Here is a 26,084-nt window from a genome sequence, read left to right on the forward strand (position 1 = left end):
TGTGACAGGCCGGGGATTGATGTTGGTGTGCAGCGTTAACCCATCTAATTCTCACCACACTGCTGGAGGGACACTGCCAGTGGAGTGCACTGGGGAAGCAGAGCAGGACACTGCAGTGGTTGAGCATTTATCTGTGATACTTCAAAGCCGAAGGTCTAGTACATTGTGACGGGAGCACCCACAGTAACCCAGCTGCAAACGGTGTGGAAGCAACACTGACAGCTTCCCTGATGCCATGATGAAGGCATGCCTTTCACAGTCAGAGGAAAACAATCACACTGTACTACGAAACCAAACCAACCAAAAATCAATCAAACAGCAACAGCAACAAACACGGGGTCAACACATCTAGCTCTAGTTCCCCAAGCAAATGAAACCTTGAACGGTTTCCATAAAATTGCTGATAGCTGAAGAGAAGCCATTCTATCCCTGGCTTTTCCATTGCTGATGCCTGAAAATGTGTCACAGACTTTGTGGATATGCTAATCATGTGAGAAAATGACTGTTTTTTCTTTATGAACAGACTAACTGTAAACTTGATAAGTTTGTTTAAAACACTGTATGTGTGTTTTAAATACCTGTGCTATTTTAAATTCGGTTTGCTCCCTTGCATTCCTACACAAATTAGATGCTTTCTTTTTCTAAGTCTTTCGACTCTGAGTTGTTTTATTTTTTAGTGTAAAAGAGGGGACATTTTAAAAGTTTTATATATATTTATATGTGTGTGTATGTGTGTGCATACATCAATTTTATTTTTATTAAAGAACATGAAAAAAATGCATAATATAAAATTCATTGCCCGCTTGCAGCAAAGGAGCAACTTTTGGGTGGGGCAAGTGCAGGAGTAAGATTTTTCACATGTGTTTGATTTTTATACCATGGAAATATATTACCTATTTTAAATACAGTAAAATCCTAAAATCCTATAAGGTTATATACCATTATTATTTCCATTTTTAGAGATGAGAAAGCTGAGGCAGAGAAAAAGTGAGGAACTGTTGAAAGCCCTTATCCTGTACATGAAGGAAACTATCAAAGAATTTTAACAACTGGACATGTGCATTTTACAAGATCTCTGTTAGGACAGAGGGAAGGACAAAATGGCAGAGCTGGACATGGAGACGAGGGGAGCCAGGAGGCAATGGCAGTAGTTCAGGTGAGGGATGGTGAGGGCCTGATCTCAGGAAGTCCCGGGGATGGAGCTCAGGGATATTAGAAGGAGACATAAACTGAACCTGTTACCCAATTGGCAGCTGAAGCAACAAAAGAATGTGGTGCAATTCATGGTCTGTAGCTTAAAGTCAATGGATTACAATGTTCCCCACTGAGATGGGGAAGGAAAAAGAAAAAACCATGAAATTCAGGTGGAGATCTCATGGATACAGAGGGGAGTAGTTTAGGGGACTGGGTGAAAAAGATGAAAGGATTGAGAAGTATGAATTGGTGGTTACAAAATAGTCATGGGGATTTAAAGTACAGCATAGGCAATAGAGTCAATACGTGGACGGTGCTGGTGAGTACTGGAAATATCAGGGGGGATGCTTTATAAATTATATGATTGTCTAACCACCATGCTGTATACCTGAAAGTACACAAAAGTAATATTAAATATAACCTGTAATTGAACAATAAAAAATAAAAGCTATGCACTGTGTGTGTGTGTGTGTGTGTATGTGTGTATTTTTTTCAGTCATATTAGGCAACTGTGCAGTGGTGCAAGTCAGAGCTAGAAAAAAAGAATCGGGAGACTTAACATGATGACTAGGTAAAATGTCAGTGACCCTGATAAGTAGATAAAAGGACACAATAAATCTGTGAAGTAAGACCTATGTTGTCCCATTTTTTAGGTAGACTCATGAAGACGCTGGGCTTTTTAAGAGACTTTCAAAGGGTATATGGCTAAGTATGAGATGTGGGATTCGAACCCAGGTTTCTCAGCCCCAAGCCCCATTTTCTTCCCTTCTTCCCACTCTGCCTTCCTTCAGATGTTGTGACTGAAGCTTGTAAGAACGCATTTTCTATCAGATGCCTCACAAATAAAATTTTGCATTATCACTTCATAAACGTTCTTTATTCAGAATTGCATTTTTATTTTTCTGTCATAAATACTGAAAATCATCTTCATTATTCCCTGAGCTCTTTTTATTGTATAGTGTATAGATATACATCTAAGTATTTAGATCCATTTTCCGCCCTTCTGAAATAAATATACTATTTTCAGTAAATATGAATTTCTAGGAAGTATATAATAATGTGGCACCAAAAAGTACCACAGAAAAACTGACTGATTATTGGATAACAGTGCCAGGAGGCAGAAAGGTGACTGCTTAGGAAGGAAGGGTTGACAAGACACTTGGCCTCTCTGACCCTAGGTTTTCTCATCTGTAAACTGTGGAATAATAATATCTATCTTATACACTTGTGAGGAGATTGTATGGAAAGAAAAGAAAAGAAGGAGGTGTTGAGAGACTTTGACCTTCTGCGGGCTGACAGGGAAACTATGAGCTGGGTGTGTCACCCTTTGCCAGATACCATGCACTTGCTAATACCCAGAAAGTCAGACTGTGGCGGGAAACACTGCTACCCTGAGTGCCCTGTTTCCTGTTGACTGACTGCACAGAACCCCTGATCGTGGTCTCTTTGCCTTCCGGATTCAAATGAGTGCAACCAGCAGATATGGAAGATGATTAATGCATGTGTCTCTAGTAATTTCTTATTGCTACTGCAACAAACTGCACACATGTAGTGGCTTAAAACAACACAACCTTATTTTCTTACGGTTCTATGTGCCGGAAGTCTGAAGCAGGTCTCCCTGGGCTCAAATCCAGGTGGCGGCAGGGCTGTGTTCCTTCTGGAGGCTCTAGGGGAGATTGTTTCCTGGTCTTGAACCCTGAATCTCTCTGGTCCTTGTCTGTGTCGCATCTCGCTCTGACTCTCTTTGTGTGCCTCCCTCTTCTGCTTCTAATCATTCTGTGATTACACTGTGTGCACCTGGCTACTCTGGAATAATCACCCTACTTTAACGTCAGCTGACGACATCATTGGGGGGCCAATATTCTGCCTAGCACGGCATCCTACATACCTTCCTAGTTCGTCATTTGTAATCCAACAGTGGTATGTTTGGAATATGCTGTAAACTTTTGTTGAAGTAAGTAAATATGAAGAATATGAATATGTGTTTAGAGGAGGACCACTACTGTCTGTTTTGTTATAGTATAACATGATAAGTTACTTTCATAACTCGGCATACATGGCAGATTATAAAATGGCAGATAAATAACAGCTAAACTAGGGGCAAGTAGATATTAGCTCACACTGATTATCCTTACAAGGATCAATATTGGTTTCGTAAGAGAGTAAGAACTCCTTACATCCAATGTCCCCTCTTTATTTGGGATTTATTTGCAATATATATATAACATTATCCAAGATCCCAAACTTAATTTCTGACTAGTAGATATGTCCATTGTGGCTATACCATGTTGCCTTTATTTAATTCAGGAAACAACTTAATATCATTTTATCTGAGATCAGTAAAGTTTAGTTTGATGGAAAAGAGAAAACAATGAATAATTTTGCGCACTAGTATTTCTGAGGACACAGTAGGGAGGATGCCTCGGTCCTGAGTGCCCCTTCAGTCATTATAGTTTTGCGAAAGGACCAACCCTGATGCTGGCTTCTTATCCACCTGGTATTAGGTAGGAATGGGGCATAAGACACAGAGGGCCTAGAGAAAGCAACAAGTCAGTGCCCCTGTGTAACCCTAAACTGAAGATTTTCATATTGGCTTTGGCATTTACTGTTCAAATTCCATCTTCGCAAAGAGATGAAACCACTGATGAGCACTACTGCCATTTTACCTGCCCTCCCGTCTTCTTCCTTGCAACTTAGGTCCAGACAGGCTGATTAGAAACCACCACTGGCAGAAAGGCTCAAAGAGCTGCGGAGCCTTCCCAGGGCCAGGGTCATGGGAGATAAGATGAGTTTTAGCTTTTGAACTGTACATAAGACATTAGCGAATGCACCAGGTACAATACCTTTGAAGCATGTATTTCAAAAAGCACATGTTAAAAACCTGACTGCTTACTCTTCAGAATTCAAAATGCAACATGTGTCTTAAAAGAATAAAAACTGGATCAAAAATAGTTTAAAAGGAACATGACTTGAAAAGCTGCACTTGTTTCTGAAATGCTCATTAGGAGGCAGTCCATCAAATGTGAAGTGGATTTTCCGTCGGCCTGCAGTCTGCTAACACTGTTCCACAGGACCAGAGTCATTCAGTTAAATAGATCCAAACAGACCAGTAGGCTCACAGAATTCCGTGTATATACTCCAGACTTAATTGCCATGTCCTGATTTGTAAAACAAAGGTAAAGTTCTTGGAATCTCTTACTTACATAAATGAAGACAATATAAACACCAATGAAAAGCTGAGAATGTGGTTTGGGAAGTCTCCAAAAATATAAGAATGATCTGAATGGGTTTTTACCATAATTTTAATAGAAGATACATTGAATAGAGCAAACAAAGACACAGGGTGTGTAGACAACAGGGCATCTGTTCTGCTCAGAGTGAGGATCAGTGCCATTCATTTTAATTACCTCACAGAGCAATATTTCCAGATTGATTTTTCTGACTCTACAAAATAAAGCACAGGAAAGAGGGAAAGCTTGCAAAAGTGGGAAAATGGATGCATTTAAAAACTATTACAAAGTAATAACCCAGCAGCTTCTCATGTAATTTAGAATGCAACAAAACAGGATAAAGAATTCGATATGTCACTCATCTCCCACTTCCCAATTGAAAGCATTTATCCTTTCCTCTGTATCCTGGATGAAAAATAACATCACAAAGCAAAAAAGTAATGAAAACAACTCAGATCCGTTCCGGCCAGTTTACCATTTCTAGCCCAGTCTAAGCTTCCTTAAAATTGGCAAAAACTTTAAACTTCTACCCTTGCCTTTTACAATCTGTTCTCAACACTTAGTCTAAATGATCCCTTTAAAATGTAAATCTGATCATGACCACTCAAAACCCTCTAATGCAGTGGTTCTCAACCTTCCTAATGCCGTGATCCTTTAATAAAGTTCCTCATGTTGTGGTGACCCCCAACCATAAAATTATTTTCGTTGCTACTTCATAACTGTAATGTTGCTGCTGTTATAAATCGTAATGTAAATATCTGATATGCAGGATGTATTTTCATTGTTACAAATTGGACATAATTAAAGCATAGTGATTAATCACAAAAACAATATGTAATTATATATGTGTTTTCCGATGGTCTTAGGCGACCCCTGTGAAAGGGTCGTTCGACCCCCCAAAGGGGTCGGGACCCACAGGTTGAGAACCGCTGCTCTAATGTCTCCATTCCTCACTCAAAGCAAAAGACCATCTTTGCTCAGGTCCAAGAGATGGTACTGAATTCGGACCCTTTTATTCAGGCATAAATAGGCAGAGACTTGGTTATTTGTTTTTGTTCCTGTATCCACAAAACAGGGATATTATTGGACATATAGTAGGTACTTAAGACATGTTTTAAAATTAATAAATGAAACATTTATCTTTAAATGCTCTGGCTAGATAGATGCCTGCTCCAATGCCAACTAGCCAGTGCCCTCATGCTCCACCGGCAGCATGACAGTGCTGAGACTTCTCTATAGATTGAGGGTGCAGTGTCCCTAAGTATTGCCACAATGCCATGTGTCATGGCAAAAGAAAATGATAACTTCTCTGGTTAAACAGTTGGGTTGATTGATTATTGCCAATGCAACAGTTTTTGGACCACAATCTGGGCAACACTAACACCATTACTTCCTCCTTCCCCAACTCATTTGCTTGATAAAGACAGCTAACTCCACTGACTTTGTAGCACACACAATGGTTTTCTTGTTCCCCATTAATTTTGTTCAAAGTTGTTCCCAGAGTCATTCCTGAATAGATCACACTTGACCCTGAGTGGGAAAGATATACAAAGAGCAAAAGTAAAAAGTATCCCCACTCATTTTATTTGCACTTTGGTTATTTTCTCTCAGGACATATAAGCATTGACATCCTATTTTTCCAAAAGTTTCTTTGATTCTCAACTACCTTTTAGATGAAGAGATAAAGATTAAAGTCACTTTGATTTTAAATACCTCTTTGCTGAGATTGTTTATGACACCAAAATTAATTATAGAAATTTAGCAAAGGTTTTATAGATTATTTTCAAATTTAAAAAAAAATAAACAAACATACTTCATGATATTTGCAAGTTTAGTACTGCCAAAGTTTTATAGAAAACTACTCAGGCAAATGAGTGGGGTGGGGGGGGGGAGCAATGGGGCGATAAGGACACATATGTAATACCTTAATCAATAAAGAACAAAAATATCTTATTGCTGGGACTAATGATTAATGTTTTACGACATTGAGAAAATTAAAAATATATAATTGTCATGAATACTAATGGTGCATAATATATATGAAGGTCATTACATGGTCAAGGAAAGGCCTTAAAATAGCTGGCATTTTGATTAGCCCTGATTCCTCTTTTGTCTTCCTGTACATGGATTCATTAATACACCTCTAAGATGTCATTAGTCTCACAATGAGAGGTTCATAGAAATCAGCACTCTAATTTTAAATAAAGACCAGTTAAGCAACTTTGTCTCTTCATCCAAAAAGGAACTTTTGGGAAAAAACAAGAATATTGAATTCTCATGGTCTCACCTTCTATGGGACCTGACCATCCTTCTTCCTCTGTGCTACAAAGCCATAATTTTACAGATTTTGCCTTCTGCCAAAAAATGATCACCCTGCCTCCATGTGAATTCAAAGAACTGATCCTGAACAATCAGTCCTGAAGGACAATGGAGAGGTAAGAGCAAGTCGGGAAATTGTCTCCGGGAATTGAAAAGCAGAATACACCACTTTTTAGTACAAAAAAAAAAGGCACTTATTTTCAACGTGAGCACTGAGGAATATATACCAACTTTTGTGGTTCTCAACCTTCCTAATGCTGCGACCCTTTCCCTTTAATACAGTTCCTCATGTTGTGGTGACCCCCAACCATAAAATTATTTTCGTTGCTACTTCATAACTGTAATTTTGCTACTGTTATGAATCGTAATGTAAATATCTGATATGCAGGATGTATTTTCGGGAGTCGTGACCCACAGGTTGAGAACCACTGTTAGGAGTATTGGGATAAAACACAAAATAATTTTAAAGATTGGTAATGTTGCTTATCCATGGATCAGATTTGACTTGGTCTTAGCCTCTCATTTTCCCTTTCTCTGTAATCCTATAAATTAAAAGGGTAATATGCAAATTGACCCTAATGGCAGAACGACTGGTCGCTATGATACACACTGACCACCAGGGGGCAGACGCTTAACACAGGAGCTGCCCCCTGGTGATCAGTGCGCTCCCACAGGGGGAGTTCCGCTCAGCCCCAAGCCGGGCTGAAGGTTGCAAGCGCAGCAGAATGGTGGGAGCCTCTCCTGCCTCCTCGGCAGCACTAAGAATGTCCAACTGACAGCTTAGGCCCACTCCCCGGGTTAGTTGGACATCACCCGAGGGCTCCCGGGCTGCCAGAGGGATGTCTGACTGCCAGCTTAAGTCAGCAGGTGGGCATCCTCCAAGGGATCCCAAACTGCGAGAGGGCGCAGGCCAAGCTGATGGGGCCCTCCTCCCCCCAACCCCTCCCTCACCCGAGTGCATGAATTTTCATGCACTGGGCCTCTAGTCTTTAAATAAAAATGTGTGTTAGAAGATCACGCATGCTCTCCTTCCCGCTTTCTTCTGGCACAACCATCGCGGGGGCTGGTCCTGTGGGTATCTGTTTTGCCCATATGACTACCTAAACAGTTCCTGAAGACTAGTATGTTCAGGGCATTGTAGCTGTGGAGAATTCCCAGATGAAAAGCTTTCATCTCTGTCCTCAAAGTACTTACATTTTACTTTTTACCTCTGTCCTCAAGGTACTTATACTTTACTTTTCACAAAATGTTAGCTTGTTCAAGGCTAAATCTCTGAACATATGGCTGAAAGAGGGGTAGGTCCCAATGCCTATGGAATGTAGGAAGAGCACTGAGGAGCAGTGGGGGCTGGGGAGGATGCCTGTGTGCCTACCAGTGATGCTTAGTGTTCAGTATGAGCTCCTATGGAGCTGGGTCATAGAAGAGAATGGAGGTCTTGACGTGGGTCACAGAAAAGGGCAAAGCAGTGTGTGAAGTGTGCGTACATATGCCCGCACTCACACTCAAATATGCATGCACGCAGTAGTGAGCTGGACACTTCTTAGTTGACTTTGTCACTCTATTTTAAAGAGCATTTATATAGTATTTATAATAATGCTAATTACTTAAAAGGGTTACCTGAGTTATGGAATCAGAAGACACAGAATCTATAGGGATAAATTAAGAATATTTAGAATTGTACTAGTACGTTGACATGAAATTCTATTTGGACCTGTGCAGGTCACCTACAAAACCTGAGCTGTCTCTTTGCCATTTACTTGCTCCTGTATTTCCCCCCTCAGGGCCACAAGATCTCCACTGTGTAGACCTGAAGCCTCTACTTAAACACAACCCATTTTAATGGAGCTGAATGTACTGACACTTAAATGCAAAGGATTATACATTACATGTTTGTATAATATGTATATCATACTACTTTAGAGTACTCTATTTTTTTTTAATTCTTCAAAGGCACATATTATTAAGTCCAGATATTCTGCCAAGTTTAGCTCAGAATAACCATTTCATATGGACAGAGATAATATAGTTTTATTACTAGGAAAAAAAACCTCTTAGTGTAGATTTTAGACTGGCAGTTAGAATATTAACAGGGCACAAGTAGTCCAATTTCACATAGTAATGCCCTAAACTATACTCTTGAGACTCATTGATGAATGTGCTTTTGTACATCTAACTTGCTTCCAACGAGGGACTTCGGGTGGTAGTGGAAAGAATGATGATTCTGGAATCAGACTCAGGTTTGAATACTAGCTTTGAAAATAATGACCATAACAATAATATTATTTATTCAGTGATTTCTATGCAGCAATCATTGAGTAGCACATTTATATACATTGTTTTATTTAACCCTTACAATATTTCTACAGAAAAGATATTACCAACCTTTGCTCAAAAGGTATCTTTTAATAGTATTAATGTGCTCCCCTAAACCTCCTCATACTCTTCTCTTTTTTCTATTATTAAAACATATGCTTCCTTATAACATAAAATATGTGTTTGTGTCCATCTATTTATCATCTAATTTTGTTTATTATTTGTCTTTTCTCTTCCCCATTAGAATATACACTCTATGAGGGCAGGGATCTTTGTTTTATTCACTGATAAATCTCCAGTGTTTTGAAGTGTATGATATATAGTAGACATTTAATACATGTTCATGGACCAAAAATGTTTTGAGGTATATATGTTTTTCTCATATTTTAGGAAGATAGCATAACATTAGAGTTGAAATAATGTTCTAAGTTACCAAAAGAGAACACATTTCATCTTGCCTTCTTTAAATGACACTGCATTCCTGTATCATTTCTTTAAATCAAAGATAAAACAATTCCTTCAATGCAAGAATATTACTACAAAAGTTATATACTTGTATTGTTCTCTAAGTAAACTACCATGTCTATTCATAAACATCCCCAAAAAGTGATTTTAGAACTATATAGACCAAGTCAGGAAAGTACATTATAAGGGTTAGTTTAGCTCAGAACTTAGCTGTAAAAGCTAAAGCATGTAAAGCAATATAGGGGTCAGCAAAAGTAGGTTTACAGTTGTTAGTATGCAAAGAGGAGTTTATTCTTTTATTATTTATTTAGTTATTATTGTATTATTAATATAACTGCAAACCTACTTTTGCCCACACTTGTATATTCCAGCTACTCTAGTAAACAAAGTTGAACACAAATCTTCCACATAATGGTTATATGAGTTATTATAATGCCATACAACTGCATATTGAACAGACATTGAAAATATTTACTAAAGAGCATATAAAATAATTGAGGAAATGCTTATTATGATGAGTGAAAAATACAAGGATGCAAAGCACTATGCACAGTGGGATCAGAATCATCCAATAAATGCAAAAAAAAAAAAAAGAGAGAGAGAGAATTTGGCTTTATGTAGTATAACTATAGATGATTTAAAAATTTTAGTTTTACTTTTCTTTATTCTTAAATTTGCCAATAATAAGTGTACAATAAATTTAAAATAGGAAAGAGGTATATTTTAGGTTTTTTAAAAAATATTTCTCTAAATTTGATGTGACTTTCATGCCATTTAGAGGCAATTTAACAATGTTCCTTCCTCTCATGCAGCCAACAGCTAAGCATTCTCAGCAGCCTCTTGCATAAGCACTTACAGAAAGGGTAATCGGAAGGGTCATTTCTGGGACTCTGGTGCTCTCTGTCAACTAAGCAGTATTCACAGAAAACTTCAGGTCAGATTAGGGCCAGGTTTATATATACCCTGTGATATGTGAAGCTTCTTCCTCCCCTACCGCCACTAAGCTCTGTTGACATGGTGAGTTTGGCCCCTCTGAGAAAGTCAGAAGAGGAATGGCTGTTAAATAGATTTGAAGCAGTCAAAGGGGGTGCCTTTGCCCAGCCCTGTTCTCCCAGAGGTCTCAGCGGTCCATGGTTACACCTGGATTTACTCTGCTATTATCAAATGTGAGTGATTAGAACAGTGACGCTAAGGAGACTTTTTTTTTCATGATGTAAGTCCAACTTGGTACTCTTATAATGAGCTCTGCCTGTGGGACCCCTAACAAGTCTCTCTCTTGACAGGCAGAGTCACATGGCAGCCATTCTAGGTGATGACTGCGGTCCTTCTAGCTGAGAGGCCTTGGCATAGGACCAGGAGTGGCATCAGATTCAAAAGCTGTAGGTATCCTGGCGGCTGACAGGAAAGAGAAAAAAGAAAAGGTACCAACTATGAGTTGGTAAATTCACATTCAGACAGAGCTGTCTGAAATATCTAAATCTCAGCTGAATAAAAGCAAGAAATGTTAAGAATTTCCCAATTATCCTTCTCTTTTGTCTGAATCATACTAACTTTCTAAAGTATTCTAATTTCACGACTGCATAAGTTTCCCTTGTAAGTTTCTACTACTTCTACTTTTATTTCTTTTAAATATATTTTATTGATTTTTTACAGAGAGGAAGGGAGAGGGATAGAGAGTTAGAAACATCGATGAGAGAGAAACATCAACCAGCTGCCTCCTGCACACTCCCCACTGGGGATGTGCCCGCAACCAAGGTACATGCCCTTGACTGGAATCAAACCCGGGACCCTTGAGTCTGCAGGCCGACGCTCTATCTACTGAGCCAATCTAGTCAGGGCTACTTCTACTTTTAAACCATCAATAAATATCTCTATAAATAATATAAGACAAGGATCAATGTTTGGTCAACAGATAAAACAAAAATGTTCACAACTTGCCCAAAGTCACACAATGTAGATGGTGGTTTGTTCTAGAATCCCATAGGATGACTAGGCTATGAAAAGTTACTGTAGAAGCTATAGGAGCAGATAATAATAGCCAGAGTGAGTTGGGATAAGTGGTCAGTGATGGAATGATCAACACAAATGTGGTTGGAATAGCATTAACTAAGAGCAAATAGGGGGCCAAAAGCTGGAGTGAGAGAGGTACCTCAGGGTGCAGACTGCAGGAGAGGTAATTTAGTATCCTAATAAGTCAGCATAAATCTGGATGTTGTCAATAAAGAAAAGCATCAGTACAGCACCAAGTGGAATGAGACAGTCCAAGAGTAAGAATCAAGTTGTCATGGTGGATAAGGTAGTCAATTACCTTAATTCTTCTTGTTTTTATTTCTCTGAAAATTGGGCAGAATCCAGACCTTAAGTGGCACGTATCTGAAGGCTTTCTAGGAAAGACCACTGGATTTAGAAAAGACCAAATTGGGGAAAGAACTTAGGAAGTGGATTTTGCACCATATTCTGACATGCTGGAAGTTCAGTCAGAGCCAGCACAAAAACGAAAACCTTCCATTTTCAGAGCAGTGAATAGCCAAGAGATCACTTGGCTAAATAGCAAGGGATGATTTCATTTTTTAGGTCCCTACACAGTGGGGAGTTAAGACAACAGAACAATGAACTATCTGCAGGAACAGCATGCACCTTAGAACACAATGAAAAATGATTATATATATATATTTTTTTTCACTGAGTCCCAATTTAGAACATGATGTAATGGACCCTGTGAAAACCTGCTTTATATTTTACTAGAGGCCCAGTGCACAGATTTGTGCACCCGTGGGGTCCTTCAGCCTGGCCTGAGCCCTCTCGCAATCCGGGACCCCTCGGGAGATGTCGGATTGCAGGTTTCGGCCTGGTCCCCACAGGCCAGGCCTCTAGTAAGCATATAAGATCTTTAGTTAATCTCTTCCTGCCCTTCCTGCTCCCCGCTTCCCTCTGAGATTCACCAGTCTGTTCCGTGTTTCCATGCCTTGTGCATTGAGCATCTGCCCCCTCATGGTCGGTGCGCATCGAACAGTTGAATAGTCGCTTAGGCTTTTATATATATATAGATGATCTGATACTACATTTGGAATTCGAGATATTCAGTTCAGCTCCCTGGCTAGCAATCTTCTTAGGGGCTGGTTTACCTCAAAAGATTCTGGAGACATTCTGTTAGTGTAGCCCTTAGCCCTATACACCATGATGTGGGTCTTCCTATGGAAGTAACAAGATTTTGACTCCCTGAACATTTATGGTATGCATTCCTTTTCCCGTCTCTTCATTCCTTTAAGGATTTTAAAATGTTTATTAAAGTTTAAAACCTATATTATTATTATTATTATTATTATTATTATTATTAATTATTATTATCATCATCATCATCATCATCATCATCATCATCATCTTAAAAGTCAAATAGTATTTAGGGCTACCCATGCTCTATTCTTTTTTAGCTTCGATGCCCAATCCCATACCCCAAATACTTTCAACTCTTTTAGGTTATTTTTACAAGCATTTATCTACTATCTTATGTTTCTATTTGTTGCTTTTAGACATGTTTACAGAATGAACTACCTATTAAGATAAAGCTTAAACTCATATCCCACTCACTTTTGCCTCTCGTTACTGTCTCATATGACAATGTGATGTAAGCAACATCTGCTGTTCAATGCACTTGATTGCATACCCCTACTCACAAATACTTGTATTTCTTTAAATTAAAAACTGTCTCTTTTTATGTGTGTTTTCTTATATATTAACTGGAGGCCCGGTGCACAAAAATGCCCCTCAGCCCAGCCCAGCCCAGCCTGTGCCCTCTCACAGTCTGGGACCCCTCGGGAGATAATGCCCTGCTGGCTTAGGCCTGCTCCCGAGGTGCAGCCCCTGGTTGGGCTCAGAGCAGGGCCGATTGGGGAGTTGGGGCACCACCCCCTGTCATGCACAGAGCAGGGCGGATCGGGAGTTTGCTATGCCACCCTCAGTCACGCTCAGGGTAGGGCCGATTGGGGGGTTGGGGCACCGCCCCCTGTCAAACTCAAGGCAGGGTCGATGGGGAGGTTGCGGCGCCACCCCCTGTCATGCACAGAGCAGGGCCCATCAGGGGGGTTGGGGCGCTGCCCCCGTCATGCACAGAGCAGGGTCGATTAGGGGGTTGGGGAGCTCCCCCCTGTCACGCACAGAGCAGGGCCCATCAGGGGGTTGGGGAGCTTCCCCCTGTCACACACAGAGCAGGGCCTATCAGGGGATTGAGGAGCTCCCCCGCCCCCCGTCACTCACAGAGTAGGGCCGATAGGGGAGTTGGGGCACCGCCCCGTCACACACAGAGCAGGGCAGATCAGGGGGTTGGGGCGCCGCCCTCTATCACCCACAGAGCAGGGCTGATCAGGGGGTTGGGGCGCCGCCACTGTCACACTCAGGGCAGGGCCAATGGGGAGGTTATGGCTCTACCCCATCACACACAGAGCAGGGCCCGTGGAGGGGGGGGGGTTGGGGCGCCGCCCTCTATCACCCACAGAGCAGGGCCGATCAGGGGGTTGGGGCACCGCCACTCTCACACTCAGGGCAGGGCTGATGGGGAGGTTATGGCTCTACCCTGTCACACACAGAGCAGGGCCCGTGGGGGGGGGGGGGCGGGGGGGTTGGGTCACCGCACCCTGTCACACACAGAGCAGGGCCGATCAGGGGGTTGGGGCACCGTACCCTATCACACACAGAGCCGCAGGGCGATCAGGGGCTTGGGGAGCTCCCCCGTATCAGGCACAGAGCAGGGCTGATCAGGAGGTTGGGGCGCCTTCCCCTATCACGAACAGAGCAGGGCGGATAGGGAGGTTGTGGCCCCGCCCCCTGTCACACACAGAGCTGCAGGGCGATCAGGGGGTTTGGGCGCTGCCCCCTGTCACACTGATCCCGGTGCCGGGAGGCCTCGCGGCTCTGCTGATCCCGGTGCTGGGAGGCATATTACCCTTTTACTATATAGGATAGAGGCCTGGTGCATGGGTGGGGCTGGCTGGTTTGCCCTGAAGGGTGTCCTGGATCAGGGTGGGGGTCCCCACTGGGGTGCCTGGCCAGCCTGGGTGAGGGGATGATGGCTGTTTGCAGCTGGTCACACACCCTTCAGGGTGGGGGTCCCCACTGGGGTGCGTGGCCAGTCTGGGTGAGGGGCTGAGGGCTGTTTTCAGGCTGGCGGGTGACTGAAGCTCCCAACTGCTCCTTTTTTTCTTTTTTTTCTTTTTTATTCTGGGCCAGCTTTAACTCTGACTCTAGCTCTGAGGCCTCTGCTGCTGAAAGCAGGTATCTGGTTTGTTTGGGTTCTATAATCGAAACAATGTGTAACTCCAGCTCTGAGATCCCGGCCGGCTGAAAGCAGGTTTCTGGGGTTTTGTTTAGCTTCTATATTTGTTACAATGTTTCAAACTGCAAGCTCAGAGGCTGGCAAGGCAGGCGGGGAACGTTGGAGTCCTCCGTCACTGAAGCAAGCAAGCCTCATGTTCGCTTCCACCTGTCTGGCTGCCGGCCAGGCAGTTAATTTGCATATCGCCCTGATTAGCCAATGGGAAGGGTAGCGGTCGTACGCTAATTACCATGTTTCTCTTTTATTGGATAGGATGAAATATCTTATCTTTTAAAACATATTATTTTGAATTTTTTCTTCTGCTCCTGTATTGTTTCCTCCAAGAACTCTTTTAAACAAATGCTGGTGAGAAAATGAAAAAAAGGAACCCTAATGTACCATTGGTGGGAATGTAAATTGGTACAGCCTCCATAGAAAACAGTATAGAGGTTCATCAAAAAATTAAAAATACAACCAAAAAACCAGCAATCCCACTTCTGAGTATAAATCCAAAAACTAAAAATAAAAACACTAACTCTTAAAAAGATATCTACTCCCCCATGTTTATTGCTGCATTAATTATAACAGCCAATATATGGAAGCAGCCTAAGTATCCATTGACAAATAAATAGATAAAGAAAATGTGATATACACACACACACACCACAATGAAATACTATAAAACAGAGGGAAATCCTGCCATTTGTGATAATATAAGTCTCACTTATATGTGGAATCTAAACAAACTCACTGAAAAAGAGATCAGATTACTTGCTGTTGCCAGAGACGGGGGGGGGGGGGGGGGTAAGGGAATTGGATAAAGGTGGTAAAATAAGTGTTATAAAATAAATAAGTTCTGGGGTGTTATAACAACATGATAATTATAATTAACACTTGTGCATATTTATAATTGAGTTTAGAGAGAGAGGGAGAGGGAGAGAGAGAAACATTGATTGGCTGATTGGGGACCTAACCTGTAACTTGGGTATGTGCCCTGACTGGGAATCAAACCACAACCATAAGGTGCATGAGACAATGCTCCAACCAACTGACCCATACTGACCAGGGCTGCATGGTATATATGCAAGTTGCTAAGAGAGAGTATATCCTAATAGTTCTCACTGCAGGAAAATATATGTATGTAAAGTCATCTGTGCACCTTAAAGCTAGACAGTATGTATGTCAACTACATATCAATAAAACTGGGGGAAAGACAACTCTTATTTTAAAAGTTTTTGGTCTCAGTTTTTCACTGGGAATGTTCTAATGTCTGGTGAGCTTTGGTATCTGCTCATATTGAGATATTTGTGATTTCGTTTTCTCTAAAGTGGTTCACTTTCTTCCAAGAATACTGAGGAGTAGACTGCTAGTTACAGGCTGTCTGGGGCCAGAGTCGGGTGGTGGCTGGGGATCTCATAGAATAGCAGCAGCACTATATTCATTCTCTGTTTTCATTCTTACATCTCAAACCCTAGTTCCACTGGACCTGTTGACCCAAGTCAAGGCTCTCTTAATTGATTTCTCTAGGAAATCAATTTCTGGTCTGCAGAAATGGTGAGAAAGAAAAGTCATCTTTATGCCTAAAGTAGAGAAGGGAGCTCCTTGAACTGCTCAGACACCCATGTGTTTAATCTGCCATGTGCATACAGAAGTCTTCTTCCTTAGTCCTCACACTGTATACCGGTGCTATTTTCTGACTGTGAATATAAATTTTATAATGATCCTTCCCAGTTAATATGTACCCCCAAATCTTCATTTAATTAACCTATTTGCACCTCAATAAATAAGTTGCTTTTAATTAATTATAACTACTTTCTACTAAAGCTGTTTAAGTGAGTAGAGGTAATAAACAGCTGCTAATAACCTAATAATGAACATGAGGTTCTTATTTCTATTAAAGTACAGTGTCCTGATGAACAGACCTTTGGCCCCAGTATATATCCAGTAAAAGTTTTCAAGATGATTTTGCCCAGTATCATGAATATGGAAAGGATGCTATGAGGTCTGAAGCCTAAGGTAAGCCAAAGAAAGCGAGTTAACCAGTTCCTACCAACATTTTACATAGCTTGGTGGAATCTATTATCTGATGTCACTGATATTAAGCACATTTTCTATATAATCTTTAATTTTTTAATAAAGAAAGGTGCCTAAATTTTTAGAAATATCAACTTTTGCCGAGTTTTTTTAAAATATATTTTTATTGATTTTAGAGAGAAAGGGAGAGGGAGAGAGAGAGACAAACATCCATGATGAGAGAGAATCATGGATCAGCCGCCTCCTGCACACCCTCCACTGGGGATTGAGCCCACAACCTGGGCACATGCCCCGACCAGGAATCAAACCATGACCTCCTGGTTCAGAGGTCAACACTCAACCACAGAGCCACGCCAGCAGGGAATCAACTTTTGCTGAGTTTTAAGATCGTAATACATATATGGTACACACACACACAAATCACAAGAATAATATAAACCTTTCCATACAACTTTCTCAAAATTTTGTTAATATAGATTCAAATACCATGATTTGAATGATCATATTCAAAATATTATTAAATTCTTTTAAGAATTACAGTAAAACCACCTCTTTAAATAATTACTGAATTAGTAACACAATCCAAAAATAGATTTACAAATTCAAAAGTGTGTGTTAAGACCAAAAATGAAATGCTCCTAACCTTCCCTGTGTTTACAGGGAGAGGAATTCCATCTTCTTTCCTGTCATTAAGAGGCCTAAACGCAATCAATGGGCCATATATGCTCTAATCTGTGCCTAGAGCTATAAGAAATGTCAATAGAATCCGTGTTGGAAGATCAAGGACAATGAGTTTATCAATGTGTTTACCCTTCCTGGGAATACACTGGCGTCAAAAGTACACTCTAAGCCAAGATGCTTTGTCAATTCCCCAATACCTTTGAATTGTCTGTATGCCTGATACCTTCATGAATTAGCAAGCCTGACTTTCCTTCTCCAAGTAGATTTGCACAGACTGAAGCACTGAATTTATCAGTTAGTAACAGAGGAAATATTTGATCCGTCTGCACCAAGGACTTGATCTCCATTTTCATGCTCAGAAGCTCAACAGAACTGGGCACTTAAAAGTAAGTTAACATTTGGAATCAAAACAAGCCATTCTCAAAGAGTGGTAAACTTGCCGAAACCGGTTTGGCTCAGTGGATAGAGTGTCGGCCTGCGGACTGAAAGGTCCCAGGTTCGATTCCGGTCAAGGGCATGTACCTGGGTTGCGGGCATATCCCCAGTAGGAGATGTGCAGGAGGCAGCTGATGGATGTTTCTCGCTCATCGATGTTTCTAACTTTCTATCTCTCTCCCTTCCTCTCTGTAAAAAATCAACAAAATATATTTAAAAAAAAAAAAAAAGAGTGGTAAACTTATTAATCTGAGCAGGTTGCCTTTGTATTGGAACTCAAGGAATGTTCTCAGGGTTTGCCATCTACAGTTAAGTGTGAAGAAACAAGAAATCCAACCTGACCCACTTGTCATGTGTTTTGTTTTTGTCATTAAGTGGGTATACGTCAGTGAAGGCAGCTCTCCTGCAACAGCAGTGCTAACTTCCTCCTGGTCTTCTCTCTGGAAGGCTGAGGTGTTGGTGTATATGCTCTCTGAAGGTCCACAGGTCACAGAATAGTCTTTGACTATTTCTCCCATTAAAGGTCCAATGTTTTGAGATATAACTGGATCTTTCTCCCTTATATCTTCCCTTGCAAGAAAACTAGAAGATAAAAGCTCTGAAATGTCATTTTTTTAAAGTTTGTTCCAGGAAAAGGTTTTCTATAGCTCACTTGGACCAAGAGTTGTATATAAGCTGAGTAAACACAAATAACCCAACCCTTTTAAAACGTAGAGACCTTTGAAAAGCCAATATTATACAATTTATGTGGCAATTAAAGCAACTAAGGTCAACTCCAGTGTGGAACTTGAGTCTTAATCGACCAAACAAGTACACTAAACTCAACCCAGTGTGAGCTGGGGGAGCACCTGAACACTATGGGTCATAAGACATGGCCTGAAATAGGAGCTATTACCTCTAGCTCTTCACCATGTCAATCCCAAAGCCTTGGGTTATAACGAAAATGTACCATATCAAGTTAGGGCCTCCCGTAACATTGCATCATTCAATTCTCACACTTCAGAAGTAAGGAATCAAGGCTCATAACAATGAACTCACTTGCCTAGGGTGAATCTAGTTAAGAGATGAGTTGGAATTAAATCTCAGTGTCTCAGTCCACAATGTCATGTGATTCATTCAGTTCTCTGATAAATACCGCTTCTCATTTGGATCCAATTGCTGAATTGACTGCACTTAACAGCAACATAAATCAGTTGACTTTCTCCTTCACTTTGTAATCAATAATCTAATTGTTTCCAACTTTATAAATCACTGGTATTAATAACATTTTTTTCAGTTTTTGTTTGGTCGAATACCAGTGCTAGATTTAGTATATAATTTAAATTACATGGAAGTTGGAATCAATTAAAAAATGCTTTACACTTTATAAATATTAAGAATTTAAGAATCTAAATGACTGACCATTATTTTATCATTCCTTAAAGACAAAATAGGTTTCTCATAGCTAATGCAATATTTTCTTAATTTTTGCCTTATTAAATGTTCTTTATAAAGCCTGCTACTTTTCTGTGAGGATAAATGACACATATTGAACATCTTATGTGTATTTAGAGGTATAAAAGATAAGAAAATTATCAAAGCTATTGCTTTATTAACCCTCGGTGAAACTGACCTTTAGGATCCTCTTTCATAAAAATAGATCATGTCGAAAGCACCTTATTCTGTTAATATTCCCCTTTTCAGGAAGTTTTCTAGCTAAGGTTAATTCAAAACTGCTTTTTTCTCCATTGTAAGGGTGGAAATTATTTTCATTTAAGTAGACTTTGCTACTATTAGAAGACATATGAGATAAAATAGACAATTTGCCATCATACCAGGAACCTTAAAAATCTTCATATTTTGATCCACCAATTATATTCTGGTAATTGAATTTAAACAAGGAAAGATGCACACACAAAATTACTCCAAATATTCTTCATTGTATTTAACAGTAAAAATATTAGGGAAATGGTAAAATATATTATGATAAATTCACATATTGAAAGTTAATATGCCATTAAAGTCATATTTTTGAGAATCATTTAATGATGAGGAAATACATGCTCCTAATGAAATGTTAGGTGGAAATAGGATTCAAAAACATTCATATCTTGATTCCAATTTTATCTGTGCATAGCTCTGTCTTTGTAGTTCAACCAAAATACATGAAAATATTTGTAGTGAGTGCAGAGCATAAAGTGATAAATTTCTAATTTTATTTTTATAACTTTTAAACACATAAGAAAATATTTTATTTTGATATTTACAAAAAAAATAACTAAATGTTTAAGTGTACTTTAAATGATAATTATAGATTTCTTGTCATATAGGTAGATACCTGTATTAGAAAAAGCAGCATGATGCCTGACATTTTATGTGTGGCTTGCTCACTGATCATTTTATGGTTACATCATGTGTTAGACAAGGAGAGACACGAATTTGTGGTGTGCTTGGCCACATGTCTTTTGTGTAGTTCATGTCATTTTTCCCTCAGTCTCAGGTTCTTTTACTGTCAGATCTGGTATTAGACAGGTCAGACATTTCCTTTTCAATATGTTGTGAATTTTAATTTGCAAACTACAAATTTAGGTATAACTTCTAAATATAATAAGACATATGTCTATTATCATACATATGGATCAAAATATGAAGATTTTTAAGGTTCCTGGTATGATGGCAAATTGTCTATTTTATCTCATATGTCTTCTAATAGACATATGTCTTCTTCTTTTTTAAAATACATTTTATTGATTTTTTTACAGAGAGGAAGGGAGAGGGATATACAGCTAGAAACACTGATGAGAGAAACATCGATCAGCTGCCTCTTGCACACTCCCCACTAGGGTTGTGCTTGCAACCAAGGTACATGCCCTTGACCGGAATCGAATCTGGGACCCTTGAGTCCACAGGCCGACTCTCTATCCACTGAGCCAAACCGGTTAGGGCGACAGTACTATTCTTGTTCATTAAATATTAACATGGTGCTATGTGAGATAGGCTCTGATAGGCAGTCTGAGTGAGATGTGGGTATTACCCATAACTTGAGGGATGATAATCCTATATAATAAAAGCTTAATATGCAAATCGACCGAACAGTGGAACAACCAGCGCAATAACTGGTTACTACGACCGGGGGCAGATGCTCAACACAAGAGCTGCCCCCAGCCCACAGGCCCCAGGCCAGCCAAGGTTGGTGCCAGTGCCACCCCACCCCCCGCCCCAATCACTCTGCCAGTCACCCCACAGAGAGAGGTGACTGGGGGTGGGGGGTGGGGCCAGCGAGAAGGCAGCGCCAGGCCAGCCAAGGCAGGTGCCAGGGGGGCCCCCCACAATCGCCCTGCTGGTCACCCCACAGATTAGCCCTGATCACCGGCAAGACCTAGGGACCCTACCGTGCACAAATTTTGTACACCAGGCCTCTAGTAACCAATTATATTTTGGCAAAGCATCTGTTCGGTAAAGAACTGAAGTGGGATGGGGAGGGAAATATTAGCTCTCTCTTACTGATGTAAACTTAGACAAAGCATCCACTCATTCTCCATTCATTCATCTGCTCTCTTAATCTTTCTAACATTGATTTTTGGCACTTACTTTGCACAAGACTTTGTGGAACTCTCTATAAAGACACCATCCTTTTCCTATGGATCTCACAGTTTACTAGAGTATAAAAACACACAAGTAGTAGTGATGTATGATAAGATTCTTACAAAGGGCTATGCAAGTCCAGAAGATAAAACATTTAATTGTCTGATAACATCTGAACTGGCATTTCCAGGATGAGAAGTTTGCTGAGCAGAAAAGGTGAAGAGGGAGAGAGTGCATTCTACACAGCATGTGGAGTGTAGGGCTCAGCAGCAAGAAGACACGTGGCCAGCTCATGGACCAGCGAGCATCGTGGTGACACTATGGTACAGAGGTACTGGCAGGGGCAGCGTGTATTAGGTTTAGAAATGGGAGAGTTATGAAGGATCATGCATGACTTGCTAAGTATGAGTGATATCTTTATATAGATCATTTCATAATTGTTGGATAGTCAAATTACATTGGATCAACGTAGTTAGAATAGCTAAATCTGCCCCTCTATTAACAACTCTCTCCCTCACAATTCCTTCTTCAGCAACTTGTAAAACATACCAGTGTTAGTTTGCAATAAGTCTGCATTGTTTAATTTATAAGCACAGATTTGGATGTAAACTCAACCAAAATAAGAAAAAATGCAGTTGCAATTGCAATGAGTTACCCAATGTATTTGGGTACAGTTATAAAAAAGTGCTTGATGGTGAAACTATTGCTTTGTTTTTTTTGTTTTTTTTTTTTTTGTAACAAATAAGACAATTTTATTGATGATGTAAAATGTTAGGAAAACTTACTCATTTGGAGGATGGGTCTTTTTTTTTTTTTTTTAATCTTTATTGTTCAGATTATTACATTTGTTCCTCTTTTTCCCCCCCCATAACTCCCCTCCTCTCAGTTCCCGCCCCACCCTCCGCCCTCACTCCCCACCCACTGTCCTCATCCATAGGTGCACGATTTTTGTCCAGTCTCTTCCCGAATCTACCACACCCCTTTCCCCCCCAAGAATAGTCAGTCCATTCCCTTTCTATGTTCCTGATTCTATTATAATCAACAGTTCATTCTGTTCATCAGATTATTTATTCACTTGATTCTTAGATTCACTTGTTGATAGATGCATATTTGTTGTTCATAATTTGTATCTTTACCTTTTTCTTCCTCTTCCTCTTCTTAAAGGATACCTTTCAGCATTTCATATAATCCTGGTTTGGTGGTGATGAACTCCTTTAGCTTTTCCTTATCTGTGAAGCTCTTTATCTGACCTTCAATTCTGAATGATAGCTTTGCTGGATAAAGTAATCGTGGTTGTAGGTTCTTGGTATTCATCACTTTGAATATTTCTTGCCATTCCCTTCTGGCCTGCAAAGTTTCTGTTGAGAAATCAGCTGACAGTCGTATGGGTATTCCCTTGTAGGTAACTGGGTTTCTTTCTCTTGCTGCTTTTAAGATTCTCTCTTTGTCTTTTGCTCTTGGCATTTTAATTATGATGTGTCTTGGTGTGGTCCTCTTTGGATTCCTTTTGTTTGGGGTTCTCCGCGCTTCTTGGACCTGTAAGTCCATTTCTTTCACCAGGTGGGGGAAGTTTTCTGTCATTATTTCTTCAAATAGGTTTTCAATATCTTGGTCTCTCTCATCTTCTGGCACCCCTATAATTCTGATGTTGGTATGCTTGAAGCTGTCCCAGAGGCTCCTTACACTATTCTCGCATTTTTGGATTCTTTTTTCATTTTGCTTTTCCCATTGGGTGTTTTTTGCTTCCTCGCATTTCAAATCATTGACTTGATTCTTGCGCTCCTCTGGTCTGCTGTCGGGAGTCTGTATAATATTCGTTATTTCAGTCCGTGTATGCTTAATTTCTAGTTGGTTCCCCAATATAACATCGAGGGTCTCATTAGATTTCTTGAGGATCTCACAACATTTATCGGCGGTCTCACCAGTCTTTTCGAGGGCCTTACTAAGTTTATCGGCAGCTTCTAGACAGTTCTTAAGAGACCTTAAAAGTGTGGTTCTGAACTCAATATCCTCCATTGACAGTTTTGTCCTGTTTCTTTGTCTCCGCATTTTTTATGCTTTCTTGGTACACCCCCTAGTGGTCTTTGTGTGCAGTCTTGTTGCCTTTAAGCCTTGATTGATGTCGGCAATACCGGGGGTGAGTTGACCTCCAGGCCAACTGGCTATGAGAGTCCGCTGGGTCTGCAGTGGGAGGGCTTCTGTGCTGGATCTCTAAGGCGGTGCTAATCTAGCCTTTGCCTGAGGCTATCCGGCAAATGGTTCTGCGCAGGGCTTGGGCGGGGCGGGTCCCAGGGGATCTACAGGGCTGGCCGGAGCGAGCAGTTATGGCTGCTCTCAGTTCCTTCCCCAGGGGCTCTGCCTCTCAGAGTCCCAGCAATGGCTGCAAACCTCGGAGAGAAAGCTGCCTTCGAGTTCCGACCGAAGCCAGACAGTCCCGCTTCTCCCGTTTGAGTCTTGCTCCCCAGAGACTCGCCCGGATCTGGAGCTCAGAGTCTGAAACTCCCTCCCGATTGAAAACAACAACCGCGCCCTCCGCCACCAGCCCGCTCCGCGCACGCACTCCGCACCTGAGTATTTCACTTCAGCACTGCGCCTCCTCTGAGTCTGGGTATGATATTCTCTTTCCTCCTAGTTGTAGAATTTCCACTCAGCCAGCCTTCCTGTGGTTTTGGATGATGTCCATTCTGTCCTTTAGTTATATCTCTGAAGTGGTTGTTCGAGGCAGCGATCTCCTGCGTTAACCTACGCCGCCATCTTGGTTTCTCCGAAACTATTGCTTTGATTAATTTCAAGACTCAGTTATAAAAAGCAATGACAATTTTAGTAAATAACCCTTGAAATGCTATTTATGTTATCTTAGAGATGTAAAGCACCATAAGGGTCATATTTTTCTACATTTTTACAGATAGAAAAAACTGAGGCTTTATGTTGCCTTGTCCAGCCAGGGGTAGAACAGCTAGTACTGGGTTTGAATCCCAAGTTCTTCCTAGTGCACCACGGTACACCAATGAAAGGCAGGCATTTCCAAGATAAATAACAGATCAATATGGTTTTGCCTTGTATGGGATTATTACCAATAAATACCTAAGGTTCCCAGTATGGATTTTGATAGGCAAGCCTCCCTAGACCTAAACCCTCATGCTGCTATGAAAGGTTCCCATAAATTGCACCATAGGTAGAATCTGTTTCTGCAATAGGTTACAACGAACGAGGCTCCACTACAACAGCCAGTTCTTTCCTAAGTCCAGTCTTCTGGCTGCTGCCGGGCTGTGGCCTCAGCCAAAGCTATAACTACTCCAAAAGGCAGAGCTTGTGGCTTCTTCTGAAATGCTCTTTCCATGTGATGACCATGATGAGAATAATCATCCTGTTAGTTATCAAAAACGATCCCCACGTTGCTGAGAAATCCTAAGGAGCATTATGTAATGTTTAAAGTTAAACTCTGTCTCAATTCCAAAGGCTCCCCAGCATCCCATCCAGGCCCACTTCTTTTCTGCCTTTCTCTCATTGGCCTGCTTGTGTTGGCGTTAAACTTTTCAAATGCATCATCATCTCTGTGCTCCTGCCCCCATTCCTGCCCCCCTGCATTTTCTCCTTCTTCACAGGCTTAGGCCAGCTCTTTCTGACAATATGACAAATTTTCCTCTCGGGAGCACTTCAACAAAGGGAGTCCAATTGAAAAAAAAGAACTAGTTGACTGTTGACTAAGTGCAGGGAACAATTAAGTAGATGATTCAGTGGGCAATTTGAACACTTGGATGGGTCAAGCATGCAATGAAGCAGTCATAGAAGCTTGAATGGTATCATAGACACAGCAAATTCTCCCTGCTTGAGATCCAGAGCATGATACACTGTCCATTAAACAAATACAATAATTATTAACTTGTCACTAGCCAAAAACCTAAATTGGACTATGTCTTAAAAGAAAAAAAAAAAGTTAGCATGTTTTTGGAGCAATATTTTGAGTGTCTTCGAATTAGGGATGGGGAAATTTGTTTAATTTGTACTAGTGTCTTCAATACTGTATTATATTTATTCTCAGACTTTAAGAATTAATAGTAGGAAAGAAAATCATTAGGAAGGAAAGCTCGTTCTCTGTTAAGGACTCTTTCTGTGATACAGCAAAAAATTTAATAACCCAATTTTGAGAAATAAATCACCAAATTTAATGTAACTGTACATAATTTTAATTTCCCCTTAAGCTATCTAACCACTTCATGATCTGGGTTTGAGTCTTAATTGTGAAAGGAAATCAAGAACAAAAAAAATATGTAATTATCTCAAGGAAAAATAATAAATTATGATCCTCTGGATAATTAAATTGGATAAAATTCAATGTTGTTTGTTGGGGTAAGGAAGGAAAAAGGCCAGAATTTAAATACTTTACAGTGTCATGCATTTTACATTCTTTGACCTGATGATTAACAATGACTTATAGTGTCATGCATTTTACATTCTTTGACCCGATGATTAACAATGACTTAACAGAGAAAGCTCTGTATGTCATCCCAGGCCTAACCATGTGACACAATTCTCACCAA

At 40.5% G+C, this 26,084-nt stretch overlaps 1 protein-coding gene across 1 annotated transcript in view; it reads right to left on the reverse strand.

The window, feature by feature from the left end:
* XKR4 (XK related 4) overlaps nt 1-26,084 on the reverse strand; it is a 269,777-nt gene that overhangs the window by 215,586 nt on the left and 28,107 nt on the right. The window lies entirely within an intron of this gene.

The sequence above is a fragment of the Myotis daubentonii genome, chromosome 17, assembly GCF_963259705.1.
Source record: "Myotis daubentonii chromosome 17, mMyoDau2.1, whole genome shotgun sequence".
NCBI lineage: Eukaryota > Metazoa > Chordata > Mammalia > Chiroptera > Vespertilionidae > Myotis > Myotis daubentonii.